At 42.7% G+C, this 15,360-nt stretch overlaps 1 pseudogene; it reads right to left on the reverse strand.

Annotated features, from left to right (window-relative positions):
- The window catches only part of LOC147726882 (uncharacterized), a 50,452-nt pseudogene extending 38,552 nt beyond the window's left edge, over positions 1-11,900 (reverse strand).
- Between the last annotated feature and the right edge of the window lie 3,460 nt (positions 11,901-15,360).

Below are 15,360 nucleotides of genomic sequence, written 5' to 3' on the forward strand. Positions count from 1 at the left end.
TTTTGACATGGGCATTCCAAAATATAAATCACATAAGTAGAACTGCAAGTCAGAAATTGTTTGATTTGTTTTCTGGTATTAGTCCCTGGTATTTCAAAATCTTTCACCCTCACACTTGTCCGACAGGCCCTACAATGCCCACAGGGATAAAATCCACTAAGCCCTTGGATATGTTGGCCCTTTTTATCTGTAATGTCACTTTTCACCAACATCTCCCTTAGATTTTGGCCTCTTCTGTACGTTATGAGTGGTCTGTTTGTAAGTTTAGGGCCTATAATGGAGTCTGATTTAAGAATTTTCCAATTATCAGCCATTATTTTTTGGACTTGTTTGGACTTCTGATTGAAGGTAGTTATGATTCTAGGAGGTTCTGAGGAGACAGTGGGTTTGGGCATAGGATTAAGGGTCTCTGATCTAAGAACAGTAGAAGCTTTAGAAAAGGCTTTAGTCAGTACCCCCTCAGGATACCCCCTATCCCGAAACCGTTTGAGTATGTTGTTACTTTCGTGTATAAAGTCTTCCTCTTTGGTACAATTTCTTTTGGCTCTTAAAAGCTCCCCATAGGGGATGCTCCATTTGAGTGGTTCAGGATGGGAACTGAGGGCATGCAGTAAGCTGTTGCCTGCGGTGTCCTTTCTATATATATTGTTCATGTGATCAAGGCAGGGATCTGCCGAAACGCGTTGTGAGGGCTTTGGTGGTGTCTGAAAAATAAAATCAAAGCGCCGAATTGGGTCTGCCTTGTCTTCTTTGTGAATCCAGCAGGAAGTTACAGCAGGAGTAAGTGCGATTGAATATATATATATATATATATATATATATATATATATATATATATATATATATATATGTATATATATATATATATATATATATATATATATATATATATATATATATATATATATTCACTGAAAAAAACATAGGTTTCACACCATTTATAGTTAGCTGGAGATTGTACTGACATAAAACCATTGAAATTCCACGTTATAGTTAGTTGGACTCACTATAACTTGCGCGTGTAATGCACTGCTGATGACATCACATATTACATCACTCATGATATGGTCAGTGACATCACTCATGACATCACTGATGACACCATCCACTGAATGTGTGTCTTTCTGAAAAATAAATATGTTTTATATATGTATATGTAAAGGTCGATGGAAGAATAAATGTTTAAATAAGTGTTTTAATGAATGTTTTAAAAAAAAAAATTGATTGGTTAACTGGCTTATTAAGTGTATCTTAGTGAATACATATATTAGCGAGTAATGTTTAAATATTTAAATATATGTATCAGTGTTTCACTTTGTGTATAATTGGCTGCATGGGTTGGTGAGTAGCTACATGTGTGTGTATATGGGTTATTAGATTTTTTTTAGTATCAGTATGAGTCTCTGTATGGTTTAGTGGGGGTATTACTTAGCACATAGATGCATCAATGACTGACTCACGGTTTGTATGTGTTTTGAAGACAGCATATGTGCAGGACTGTATGGGTGGATGAGTGTGTATATGTGTGTGTTAGTGAGTGAATGACTGTCTCACTAGTGTCTTTATCTGTAACGACATATGTTTTAATCTAGTATATGTGAGTATTGATGTTTATAAGTGAGTATATGTGAGATTGTAAGAGTTCCTGTTTAAATAAGTATGTGTTTCTATAAGTGATTGTTTAAGAGAGTAAGTATGTGTAAGTTTCCTTAGAAGTAAGGTGGTAGTGTGTGTATAGTTGTATATGCAAATAAATGGATGTTCAATAGTTTATTTGCATGTGTGAGTAACTTTTGGATGACTGTCGGTGTGTAACAAGATGTATAGGTGTATCACTACATATGATGAGTGAGTATATGTATGAGTGACTATATAGAACTGTTGGTGAATGAGTGGATGTGTATATAGATGGTGGTATTACTGAACTGGTTGTTGTAACTGGTATGGATCTCTCCATTTTTTTGAAAATGTTAATTTCTATTTTCGAATATGTGTTTTAAGGGTTACATTACACTGAAAGGAGGTCTGTCACTCTGTCACAAAGATGGTGTCATCAGTGATGTCATGAGTGATGTCCCTGACCATGTCATGAGTGATGTAATATGTGACGTCATCAGCAGTGCATTACACGTGCAAGTTATAGTGAGTCCAACTAACTATAACGTGGAATTTCAATGGTTTTATGTCAGTATAATTTCCAGCTAACTATAACTGGTTTGAAACCTATGGTTTTTTCAGTGAATTTAATAGGTTTTTTAAATACTAATTCCTAACTATAACTGGTGTGAAACTTATGGTTTTTTCAGTGAATTTCATAGGTTTTTTAAATGCTAATTCCTAACTATATATAAGGCCCCAAACCTATGTTTTTTTCTTTGAATTTCAAAATTTGGTTAATAGCAAATGTCTATAGCTATGAAATGTAATATTTTTGAAAATGATTGAATCCTATATTTTATTTGTATTTTAAACATTTTTTTTTTTACCCTGGAGCGCTCCCGGGGCGCGCCCCGGAGAGTGTAGTCGTTTGAAGCACCCCGGTGCGCGAACCGGGAAGCGTCCCGTTAGCGCCAATGTCGCGAACAAAAACATGATCGTGACGTATCGCGTAGCCACGTCCGCGTGATACGCACGGCGTAAGCGCACCCGGAAGCACTCGAGCGAATACGCTCGCGCAACGTAAATATCCAACGCGCTTACGCGACGCGACCCGGGGCGAGCCCCCGGGCGCGCGTCGCGTAAGCGCGTCGGTCATGTTACCTGAAAATAACACTTTTAATTGGTGCAGAACAGTTTTAGTTTGATAATGATGAAATCCCTGGTCTTGTGACCTGAAAATAACACTTCTCATTGGTTCAGGCTTTTTTTTTCCAAATGATGAAAGACCCCACCTTTTTTCCTTATTCTGACTTTGTCCTTTGACTGAGGAAGACCTGATTGTATCTCTCTGTACCTTTTTGATCTATATAATGGCTTCAGTAGCAGCAGCAGCTGGTGCATCTGCACCACCACCACCACCACAACCACCAAGAGGACCACCACAAGACTACATTGGTGGTCAACAAGAGGAGGAAGAGGAGGAGGAGGAGGGGAGGAGAAGATGGCTTGAAGAACACATTACCCCATACCAGCCAAGACCACACATTATATGGGAGTTTTTTTCGATCCCAGAGGGGAAGAAAAAAGTAAATGCAGCCAAGGTGACTTGCCTAATCTGTGGCATGGAACTTTCTAGGGGGAACCCTAATAAAAAATATTCATTCGGAAACAACACAATGATTAGACACATGCAGCGCAGGCATCCAATAAACTATTCTGCTGCAGAGATGAGGGAACTGGCCAGAAACCCTCCCCAAACTACAAGCACCACCTCAAAAAGAAAGCAACGCACTCCGTCGGGACAAGAGGCAAGAGAGACGATGCCTTGCATTCAGCCACGGTTTGCAGATTTCCGAATAACCTGTAAATATTGTGGGAAGACCATCTCCTACGGAGAACAGAGCGTAAAGCTCATCGTCCTTGCTGGGGACAACCACAAATGCCCCAATAAACCCTAATTATTTCTTTTCTTTTTTTTTGCTCCAGTTGAGCCATTTTCAATTCCCTGATTTTTCGTTTCTCCCCATGAAAAATACAAAAAAATATAAAACTGTTCAGAAAACCCCAAAAAAGTTAAAAATGTTCAAAAAACAATAAAAAAAATATAAAACAACAAAAAGAAGAACAAAAAACAGTTCTTTTTAGAACTACCTCCAATTTATAAAAAAAGGCAACATTTTTTAAAAACTCTGTCATTCTTTTTTCCCCATGGTCCGCTCCCCGGTCCGCTCCCTGGTGCGTGTACCGGGCGCTCCCCCCGCCCAAATCAAAAAAGAATTTTTTTTTTGCCCCGCTGGGCCCTTTTATGGCCCCACATCAAACCTAGGGGGTCTATCCCTGCCCCCTTATGGTCATTTCCCCCTTTTTTTTTCCACCTCTTGTGTCTCGATCCTACCGAGACACAAGATGGCGGCCGCTCTGGACTGTTTCGAATGTTTACAGACACCCGAGAGCCAAGCAGCTTTCCGTGCGCACCTCGCGTGGCGCGCCCGGAGCGCTCCCCGGTGCGCGTACCAGGGCGCTGCCATAGATATATATATATTTTTTGGAACCTAAATTACTCAAAATCCACTGGAGCACATATCTTGAGACATAGCAAAGGCACATCGGGCTACCAGTCCCTACACTTTTGCCAAGTTTGGTGGTAATCCATTCAGCCGTTCTGGCTAAAAGTGAGTTCGACCGCCCTATGGAAATTAACATGGGGAAAACACATTTTGGGACCCCCCTTTTATCTCTGCCCCCGCTTGACGAATCCCCCCAAACTTTCAAGGAAGGACCGGAGCTCCGCGAGGCAAATTTGAGGACATTTTCAGGCAGATTCATCAACCGGCGCCAAAGTTATTCCAAATAGAATTTTGAGATTTTGCATTGAAAAAAATCCTAACTATAACTACCTACTGGCGACCGCCAGTAGGCAAATATATATATATATATATATATATATATATATATATATATATATATATATATATATCTTACCTACTGGCGGTCGCCAGTAGGTAGTTATAGTTAGGACCTTCTTTACATAGGAAATCCACAACATTCTATTTGGAATAACTTTGGCGCTGGTGGAAAAATCTTCGTGAATTTCTCCAAGAAAATGGCCTGCTCCGCTCCGCTCCTTCCCTGAAAGTTTGGGGGTGATTCATCAAGTGGGGGCCGAGAAAAAAGGGGGTCCCAAAATGTGTTTTCCCAATGCAATTTTCCATAGGGACCTTTAGCTAGGGCTAAAGCCCGAACGGCTGAACGGAATTACACCAAATTTGGCAGAGAGGTAGATTTTGTTTCGCAGATTGTGCTTTTTAAGGCTCGCCCCTTTCCTATTCCGCAGGAATAGGAAAAAGAGCCCTAATGCAGATAAACCACTACTTCAGGCCAAGGGCTCTCCTCTAGAGGATTTCGGACAGTTCAGGTGAATCACAATCATGTGACCTGCTCTCATGCACGAGCCTTCCCCCTGGCAGCAGCATTTCTCCTTTCACTGCCGCCAGGCCACATCAAAGGGTTCCGCTGCCCCGCCCCCTGCTTCACGGCCATCTGTTCCCCAGCTCCAGCATCTCCCCTCTCTCTCCCCGCACACAGCCTTACTCGGATTTCTCCTCCCCCCCTCTCTTTCATCACTGGTCACCCAGGGGTCTCCCATGATTTTGTGACCTCGACCAGCCCTGCACTTCCCACCTTCAGGTAAAGCAGCCATCGGCAGCAGGCTTCCCCCTCCTTCTCTTACATTGGGGCCGTCGCCAGCAGATTTCCCTGTGCTGCTTGTTTTTTTACAGCGTGCGTGACACTGCAATTGCAGTTGAAACCCCCTGCCCTTCTCCTGCTTATACTGTAATCACTTGTTATTTAGGTTTCTTGATAGTGTGGCTGACGATTTTTCAAGCCAAAACTGATTTATTTCAGTCCAAAATTGACTCCGCTTTTAAATAAATCAATGGAGAAAATACATTTCCCGTTTTTTTTTTATCCCATTTTCATGTTCTAAAACGTTGCTTGTTTTATTTCCTACTAATGTGAGCGCTGCGCGCATAACTTTTTTTATACATGGACATCATGCTTCATGTTATAGTACGCCGGCACCCGCTTTCATGTTTATTTTTTTTATCACCATGGCGCCTGCTTATCGCACGCCATGCCCATAACATTTATATAGACTGGTGCCGCGCTTTGTTTCATTGTGGCTCACATCCGGCTTTTAGGTTTAACATCTCGATAGCTGTAACTCTTGCAAATCCTTAAGCAATCCAAGAGTGTGTGCATGTTTCCCAGCTGTGTCCCTCCTGTGCTTCTCTCCCCCTTCCTGATCCGTGTTGCTATCTCTTGTCCGTCTGCTTTTACATCTCTATGTACAAGTTCAGCCTGCCCGGGTGTGTGAAGCTGCAGGTTGTGCACCACTACATTGTGTCAATATTGTGCACCATGTTGTAGTGCACATTGATGTAAGCTTGTGCAGTGATCCGGTTTTGAGCACATCACTCCTGTAAGTACGTGAGATGGAAACCATTGCCCGACCATCTTGCAGTGTGAGACACTTTCAGGAGCAGGGCCATGTGCTTAAGTTGGTCACTGTCTCCATCTGCAAACATACGTCAAGCAATCTGCATCTGTGAATGTAAAGTTTGGAATCTCGCAGAAGCAGCGGCAAAAGCAGGAATTGACGGGTGTGAGGGAAGGGGAGATCATCACTGCCTGGGTTAGCAGCTTACGGACTCTATCTAAAGCGAGGGCAGTGACAGGAAGTGGGCCGTCTTTTCATCTTTCTGTGGTTAGTCTATTAAAGGGCTACTGCTGCTTTCACACACAGTCACTCTGTTTTTCATCATGGAGACCGTCCTTTTTAAATCTGTAAAACAGGATGCATACCTCTTAGAACCCGTTTAAAGAACACTATTTTACAGCGCGGTCAAACACTCTTATCATGGCGCAGTAGCACTCCACTTCCACTCTCAAAACACTGCTGTCCCTCCAATCACTAACAGTGTGTTTACCTGGTGCCTCTGTACAGCGCCCCGAAGCCTTTCATCAGGTTTGCGCTATACAGATACCACATGAATAGAGTCAAGTTATATTCAGTGCCCAGGTAATCCTCCTGCTAATTCTGTTCACCCCCTCCCCAAGTGTCGTGAAGTGCAGATAATAAATAGGATTACTGTCACAGAGTTAATGGGGTCACAGGTTAACACCTGATCTTGCACTAAAAAAATAAAGTTACCATGGGAATTGGCAATTCCGAATCCCCCCTGTAGTTTCACGCAGAGATTTCAGCTGCTTTTCAGAACTATCAGCTGCTTTTGGGAACTAACATTTCTGGGTGAAACAAACCTGATCCGGAGTTGCCCAGCACGTCTCCTAATTGTCGTTCGGTCTGTAGCTTCTGTTACTGCCTCATCTAAATTAAAAGGGACCTGGTAATGTGTTTTAATAGCACCTTACATATGTAGTATTTTGGTTTGATCATTTTCAGTTTTTTTTTTTATTTCAAATCATTTTTATTTCAAATCAGGAACAAAACAAGTACAAGACAATACAGTACAATAAGGATCAAAGAGGTAAAAAGGATATTACAATGATTCAACATATTCAAGGCCTGAACAGGCAAAGTATAAAAAGAAGGAAAATGGTGGGTGAATCATTTACTCATAAGTGACGTGGACAAACCTCAATAAACAAAAAGAGACATCAGCAGTGGAATGTTGTGACATACAAATCATACATACTTGAATACAATTTCAGTTGCGAGACCATCAGAATGCCCGTTTACGGGACAAGCATTAACTCGGGGGATTGCTGGTTAGGACAGGATGACTAGAGGCTAGGTCAATACTCTAATGGGGATCAAACGAAAAGGAGGAAGCATCCAGGGCCCTCCAGAGCTTTTTATGGGAGAGGCGGCTCGTTGAAGAGTGTAGCACAGGGTTATCTGCACCTCTTAGGAAGGACAGCCAATCTTGCCACATTTTGAATGTCACCTCTGAAGGGTTCTTCCACTTACACAGAACAACCTTGCATGCCAAGGTGAGGAAGAGATCAAGGAGCTGACGATCCACCGGATTGACCAGACGTGGCTCTTGAACCCCCAGTAGAACATACGCAAACTCTCTAGGTGGATTGAAACCAAAGATGTGCGTAATACAGTCAAATATTCTGTTCCAGTAGCCCTTCAGTAAGGTGCAATTAAATAACATGTGAGCCAAGTCCCCCACCCCTGCATCACAGTTCCAGCAAGTTGGCGATTCCCTTAGATTCGTCTTAAAGAGTCTTTCAGGAGTCCAATACGCTCTGTTAATTAACATGAATTTAGTCTGTGACAGGATAGGGGAAATATTGTTTCTAAATGCAGTAGTGTGTATTATCTCCCAATCAAAGCTCATACCCGTCGTGTTCGATTCTGTTTCCCATTTCGTCTCATTTTTCCTGTTAGCTTTCTGCGGAAGTGGGAGGAGCATTTTATAGACCTTTGAAACGAAATGCCCAGTTTTATAGATGCGTGGAACAGAGTCCCTCAACCATGGCACAGATGCGGACAAAGAGCGTGCAGAGAGTATTGCCTTTAGCTTCAGGAAGTCATAAAAATCTAATGGTGTAAGGGCATGTTTGGCCTGTAGGGACAAGAATGGGAGGGGATCAGATCCCTCAAAGAGATCACTTGCTAAGTTAATACCCTTCGTGGACCAGTGGGCCCACCGCAGCGGTGTTCCGTTGATTTTCAATAGTGGGTTGTACCAGAGAGCAAATGATGTGGATTTTTTGATCTTTAGGCCTTTGTGGTTTACTTGGTCAAGTTTCAGGAGAGCCCTTCTTGTATTCAAAAGAATATATTTGGAGTGGGGTATATGTGTAAGGTCCATGGTAAGTAGGGAAAAACAACTATTTAAGGAGGGTCAAGGGGAATATGTTTATAGACCGTCCAAACTCAGATACCCCTATTGGAACTATAAAGAACAAGAAGAGTTGGAGGGTCTGTGAACCAAAAAGCCGAGTCTACAGGGTCCTCGATAATTAGCTACACTTTTAGATTGCACTGAACCAGACCAAAGTGGTCACGAGACACTAGGTGTATGATAGATATCCTATCAGCCCACCCACTTGGCGGAGCCTCGTCATGTAGGACGTCTAGAACCAGGATGGTGTGTCCAAGCCTAGATGAATTGGCTAGACAGCACACAACTAAGGTTTCATACAGTGGAAGTGTCCATGCCACTGGGCGGTGCTGGTAAAGTGCAGTGCAAAAAGAAAGAGTGAGTGAGTGATGTTAAAATGACGGTCAAGGCAAAAGAAAAACTTTTTATTGATATTCACCTGGACGTCAGATTAAAAAGAGATGCAGGACAGTGTGACAAAATCACTGTCTTCTTTGCTGTGTTGTTAAATAGGCCAACATGTTTCTGCCAATAGGTGAAACTACACCGGCATTCTTCCGGGCCACTTATATGGAATGTTGCTACTGCAAAGGTACACTCTAATAGTAGTATAAAAAGTGAAGATGACAGATCAAAAGTATAAGACTGTCAGACTAATGGAGTGGTCATTAGGACCATCCTACCGTATCCTCTTGAACCGTTTGTTGATAGAGGATGCAGTCCTGTAAACGAAAAACAGAAAGAAAAAACTACTTTGTGTTCTACAAACATAACAAGCTTACAGGAGCAGTTAACCCCAACAAAAGGGGTTATGTTATTGTGTCATGAGGACCAGTATAAGACTCAGCAAGGCCAGTCCCCATTAGAACGGCCACTCAATTTATTGCAGGTTGCATTTAGAATAAACCACAGAAATTTCTGAATACAAATATTGAAAGCAGTAAAAAAAGACTTACCCAGCAATATGTGGGAGTCAAGCCTCACCTCACCCGGCAACGGCTCGGAGATTGAGGCCCCGCTCTATGCACAAACAAACAAATGTAAACATGTAAACCGGAGCGACTATAAAGGTCTGAAAAGTATCCTAAGTCAGTACTATGTTTCAAAAGTTTGCGCATATAAACAACTGGTTTTTGATTGCCCACAGTGATCACGGTCCCATGGAGACCAGAAGAAAGGGGTTCAAGAGGATACGGTAGGATGGTCCTAGTGACCACTCCATTAGTCTGACGTCCAGGTGAATATCAATAAAAAGTTTTTCTTTTGCCTTGACCGTCATTTTAACATCACTCACTCACTCTTTCTTTTTGCACTGCACTTTACCAGCACCGCCCAGTGGCATGGACACTTCCACTGTATGAAACCTTAGTTGTGTGCTGTCTAGCCAATTCATCTAGGCTTGGACACACCATCCTGGTTCTAGACGTCCTACATGACGAGGCTCCGCCAAGTGGGTGGGCTGATAGGATATCTATCATACACCTAGTGTCTCGTGACCACTTTGGTCTGGTTCAGTGCAATCTAAAAGTGTAGCTAATTATCGAGGACCCTGTAGACTCGGCTTTTTGGTTCACAGACCCTCCAACTCTTCTTGTTCTCCATGGTAAGTAGGGCCACGAGAGGGATGCTGTCCAATATTGCTTTTTCAATGTCTATCCACAGCGGAGTGTATTCTGAATCTTTGATTAACCATAAAGCTCCTTGTTTACATAAGAATGCTTTTTGGTAGTGTCTGAAGTTCGGGAGACCCAGGCCGCCTTTATCTTTAGCTAGTTGTAGCTTTTTCATTGATATCCTTGGTTTCTTCCCTTGCCACAGAAACGTGCCAAACAGCTTCTCCACCTTGTTGATAAAGTCATCAGAGAAAGTCATTGGGAGCATGCATGCTATATAATTAACTAAGGGGGTTACCATCATCTTCAGGGTTTCAGCCCTGCCCCACCAGGATAGATATTTAGGGGACCATCCATCTAGAAGCTTGTGTATTTTGTTTAACACTGATTTTTCATTAGTGCGGACTGTGGAGATTAGATCGCTATCAAAATCTAACCCCAGGTATTTAAAGCAGCCCGGCTGCCATGTGAGTCCCGAATCTCCTATCATGTCCTTAGTTCCCAGATTATTGAGCGATTTGACTTCTGTCTTGTCTTTGTTTAGTTTGTAGCCGGATACTTTAGAGAATTCATCAATCGACTTGAGTAGGGCCGGTATTGCTTCATTCGCTTTCTCTGAAACTACCAATACATCATCGGCATATGCTGTTAACTTTATGACACAATCGTTGAAGGGGATCCCAGCTATATTTTTGTTATGTCTAATCTGATATAGGAATGGCTCGATCGCCAACACGAATAGTGACGGTGAGAGGGGACAACCTTGTCTTGTGCCTTGGTGTAGTCGAAAAGGTGACGAGAGCGACCCACCCGCCCTGACCATCGCTACTGGACAGTAGTAAAGGGACATGATCATCTTTATGAGTGATGGGCCTAGATTAAATTTATGGAGCACAGCCTCCAGAAACCTCCAATCTACTTTATCAAATGCTTTTTCAGCATCTAGCGTTATTGCTGCTGTGGGGGTAGATAGTAGTTTCGCTTTCTCTAATACATGTGCTAGTGTCCTGGTGTTGTCACTAGACAACCTGTTTTTCATGAATCCCGCCTGGGAAGAATGTATGAGTTTTGGTAGTATTTTCTGGAGACGTGCCGCCAGGATGGATGCAAATAGTTTACAGTCAAGGTTTATGAGAGAAATGGGCCTATAGTTTTTAGTTAGGATGGGGTCTTTCCCTTCTTTCGGGATAACTGCAATTGTGGCCTCTGAGAGGGTGCCCTTAGCTTCGCCTGTTTCGCTTATTTCCTCGAACATGTTGAGCAGGGGCTGCGCGACTGACATGGAAAAGCATTTATAAAATTTCGCGGAAAATCCGTCCGGACCCGGGGCTTTACCACACTTTAGAGATTTAATAGCAGACTGGACTTCCGTTAGCGAGATCGGGCCGTTTATGTCCGTTTGTTCTTCCTCAGACAAGGAAGGGAGATTGCAGTTATTCAAATATTCATTAATCTTTTGGTTTTCCACTTCTGCATTCTTGGAGTAGAGTTTCTCGTAAAATTCTTTAAAAAGGTCTGCAATTTTGGCTGGGTCAGAATGGGAAACACCCAAGTTATCAGCTATGGAGTTTATTGTATATTTTTGTATTTTAAATTTGAGGTATGCAGCCAGACTTTTACCTGCTTTGTTTGATTCACACAGCTTGAACCTTTTCCTCCTATCGAGCCAGACCCCTGCCCTTTCACTTACAATTTTATTATATTCGTATTTTTTATTGGCTAGCTTATTTAGTAACTCAGCTTTTCTGCTCTGCAAGTACTTAGCCTCTAGATTTGAAATTTCTTTCTCTAGCTCCTCTAATTTCCCATTATGATTCTTGTTCATGGCAGATTTAATTTTGATAATTACACCCCTCAAAGTACTTTTAAGCGCCTCCCACCTAGTTAAGTCGGAGGTATCCCCCCTAGCGTTGTGTACCAGATATTCTTTGATAGCGGATTCAATAGTTGCTCTGTGTTGTTCGTGTTCAAGAACCTCATCATTGAGTCGCCATGTTGACTGACGGGTAGACGGTTTTATGTCTGAGATGGTGAGTGTAATGCATGAGTGATCGGACACAAGTCTTGGTTCTATTGTGGTTTCTAGTATTCTGGGTGTAGCGTTCTGTGTGATAAACAGATAATCAATCCGTGAGAATGAGTCATGGGGCGAGGAGTAAAATGAATAGTCCCTGTCAACCGGGTTTTGTAGGCGCCAGGAATCTACCAGGTGAAATTGCTGACATAGATTTTTGAAGGCCCTATGAGATCTATTGCTACGAAAGGGACAACGCGAATCTCTGTCCAGTGTCGGGTCAAGTGGCAGATTAAAATCCCCCGCCAGGATGTGGACTGCCAATTCCGGGATTTTTTCGATTTGTTTTGTAAGGTCCGACCAAAACTTTAAGTCACATGTGTTCGGTGCGTATATGTTTGTAATATAGAATTCCGTCCCATCCTTCAGGAGTTTTGCTGTGACCCATCTCCCCTTCGTGTCAGACTTAGACGAAAGAAGGTCAATGTTAGATTTTTTGGAGATCAGAGTTACTACACCATTCTTCTTCCCAACCGAGTCTGAGCCCGTGACTTCCCTGAAAAATCTATTCCTAAGAGTATATAACTGTTTAGCCTCCAGTTTTGTTTCTTGGAGCAATGCTATATCTGCCTTTTGCCTGCGTAGGTAGTCTAAGATCTTTTGGCGTTTTACTGGATTGTTAAGACCTTTGACATTAAGGGAGAGAATATTCAGTTTCCCCATCTGATGCATCACCAAAGGTGTGTTAATCACTGACGAGGGTGTAGACATTTTTAGAGTGTATTATCGTCAGTATCCCAAGTTTGTAAATTTACACCCTGCGCTTTGTTCCCATCCTTCCTTGTGTTCCTGTTCCCTATAATGGCAGTTCGAGTATCAACTATACTGGCTGTGGGCATAACCTTCAGCGGAATACATGCTAGTGTACAATCCCTCTTTGTAACATTGTAAGAGAAGTGCGCATTGACTGACGACGAAATGCAACCACTGCTGAAAATTAGAACATTAATTAAAACCAAAATATACACAACCCCACATACACCCCAGCCCCAACCCCTAAGCCCCCCACCCCACCCTCCCCAAAAGCAACTTGTAGGTATGGCGACTCGAGAAAAATAACAACAGCATTATCCTCCCATGGGTAATAATGCACTTACAGAAGTTGGAACTGGATTTCTATACCATATCAAATTATCACGAATTATCACAGCAGGTGTGACCATAACATAACATGAACAAGTTAATACTAGCCCTTCTGGCAGTTACATGGCTAGTTACATGGCTAGTCTAACGTAATAAGAGGCTAACTTGGTTTTGGAGAACATATAATGTAACAACATGTAGCGTATTTAGAGTTTTTGCATTAGACTTTGTAAAATAGAAGGCAATGGTTGTCTAAACATATCCGATCTGCATGCAAAGCGTTGTTATTGACATGTCCGTGACCATGACAACAGCAATAGCATAGCCGTGACGATGACAACAGCATACAAATTCAAAGTTTTTGAAGTAAGAATAACAATATGTATCCTCTCCATCATGTAGACATCAGAGACTGTTCCCTCAGTGTAATAGTATGTGGAGCTTAGGACCCAAGCAGATAGTCAATGGGAACCTGATCAGCTTTTGAGTCTGTTGATTGCAGATTCCCTTAAATCGTGTATGTAGCAGATGGAGGCAACCAAAACTGACAGACAATCGTTGGTGTACACAACTTTAGGCAATAGCATTGTCAGAGATATGCGTACATGGATCATGATAATAATAAAACAAAGGATACTCAACGTTGGGCCGGAGCTGAAGCAGAGGCCGAGGCAGTCGCAGATGCCGTCGCAGGAGTAGTCGTTGAAGCTGTAGCTGTGGCGGAGGCAGACGCTGAAGAGGGAGGCGGAGCATTACCATCATTTGCATTCTCATCAGTTGGGCCATTCGTGTCCATGTCTTGGATATCTTGGTTGCCCAGGAGTCTTTTGAGTTTTAGTGGGTCTGTGAAGATCTGTGTGGATCCATGCAGTGACACTCTGTATTTGGAAGGGCCAACGAATCCATATTGGTAACCTCTCACTTGAAGTTGTGGACGAAGGGCCAGGAACGCCTTCCGTAGTTCGACTGTCTCCTTACTATAATCCTGCGAGATGTAGACTTTCGAGTTCTTCCACAGGATATGGTTACACTTCCGGATGAATGACAGTATCAGCTCCACGTGCTGGTATCTCAACGGTTTGCAAACGATAGGTCTGGGACCCCTCTGGTTTTTAAATATCCTACCTGGGACACGGTGGGCTCTATCAAACTCCAGCGGTTGATGGAAGGTGATGTTCGTGGCCTGTGTGAACCAGTTTTCTAAAAACTGTACGCAGGAGGTGTAAGACTCTTCTGATCCCTCCGGAATTCCGAAAATTCGGAGGTTCCCCCTCCGGTTCCTGTCCTCCAACTCAGACAATCTTCTCGTGGTGTGATCTGAGACTAAGGACAATCTTTTGAGCTCTCCGCATGTTGTAGTTTGTGCATCCTCTATTTGGCTAATCCTTGACTCGGCTTCAGTCAACCGTATATTTGTGTCCCTTATGCCCTGTCTGATGGCTACGACCTCGTCCCTGGTTGATCTTGCTAGGTCTCTCACTTCGTCTAATCTGCTTAGTATCATGTCAATGGCGTCACCTTTTTCCTGTCTGCCTTTAAGAGGGCTTGATTGTTCTGCCTTGAGTCTTTTTAGACTCTTCGAGTGTTCCTTGTCCCCCATGGTGTAGCCGGAAATGGGGTCCTTCGATTAGCAGATAGCGCAGTTGGTCGCAGTTAAGATGGTTCCCCGAGCTGGTACACGCCTGATCTGCAGTACAGTCACTGAGCTAAGTTTCCACTTCGTCGCCCTTTTAAACCACAAATAGGCTAGTATGATCGCTGTTGGCTTCGACTACGGTCAGTTTGAGACAAGTAGCAGGTATTTGTATACATAAATGGCCATAGAGTGGAATCATTTTCAGTTTTGTGATGTCCTGGCAGGGTAATCCAATTTCTATTTAAATGTATTTTGTTTGGTGAGAAAGGAGCCTCGCTCTATAGATTTAACCCCTGAGCATGATGTAAGTGTGCAGCTTATTTTTATAGCGCCTAATACCAACAAGTTTTTAAGCTTTCTGCACCTTCACAGATCGTGTGGCTGACGTGCACCTCCAACTGTGAATGCACTTTACACATACCATAAGTGTAAGGTTTATCTGTTGATGTGCTTGCAATTGAAACACATCTTCTTTCAGCTGCACAAGTTCAA

The sequence above is a fragment of the Lissotriton vulgaris genome, chromosome 3_1 (assembly GCF_964263255.1).
Source record: "Lissotriton vulgaris chromosome 3_1, aLisVul1.2, whole genome shotgun sequence".
Classification (NCBI taxonomy): Eukaryota; Metazoa; Chordata; class Amphibia; order Caudata; family Salamandridae; genus Lissotriton; species Lissotriton vulgaris.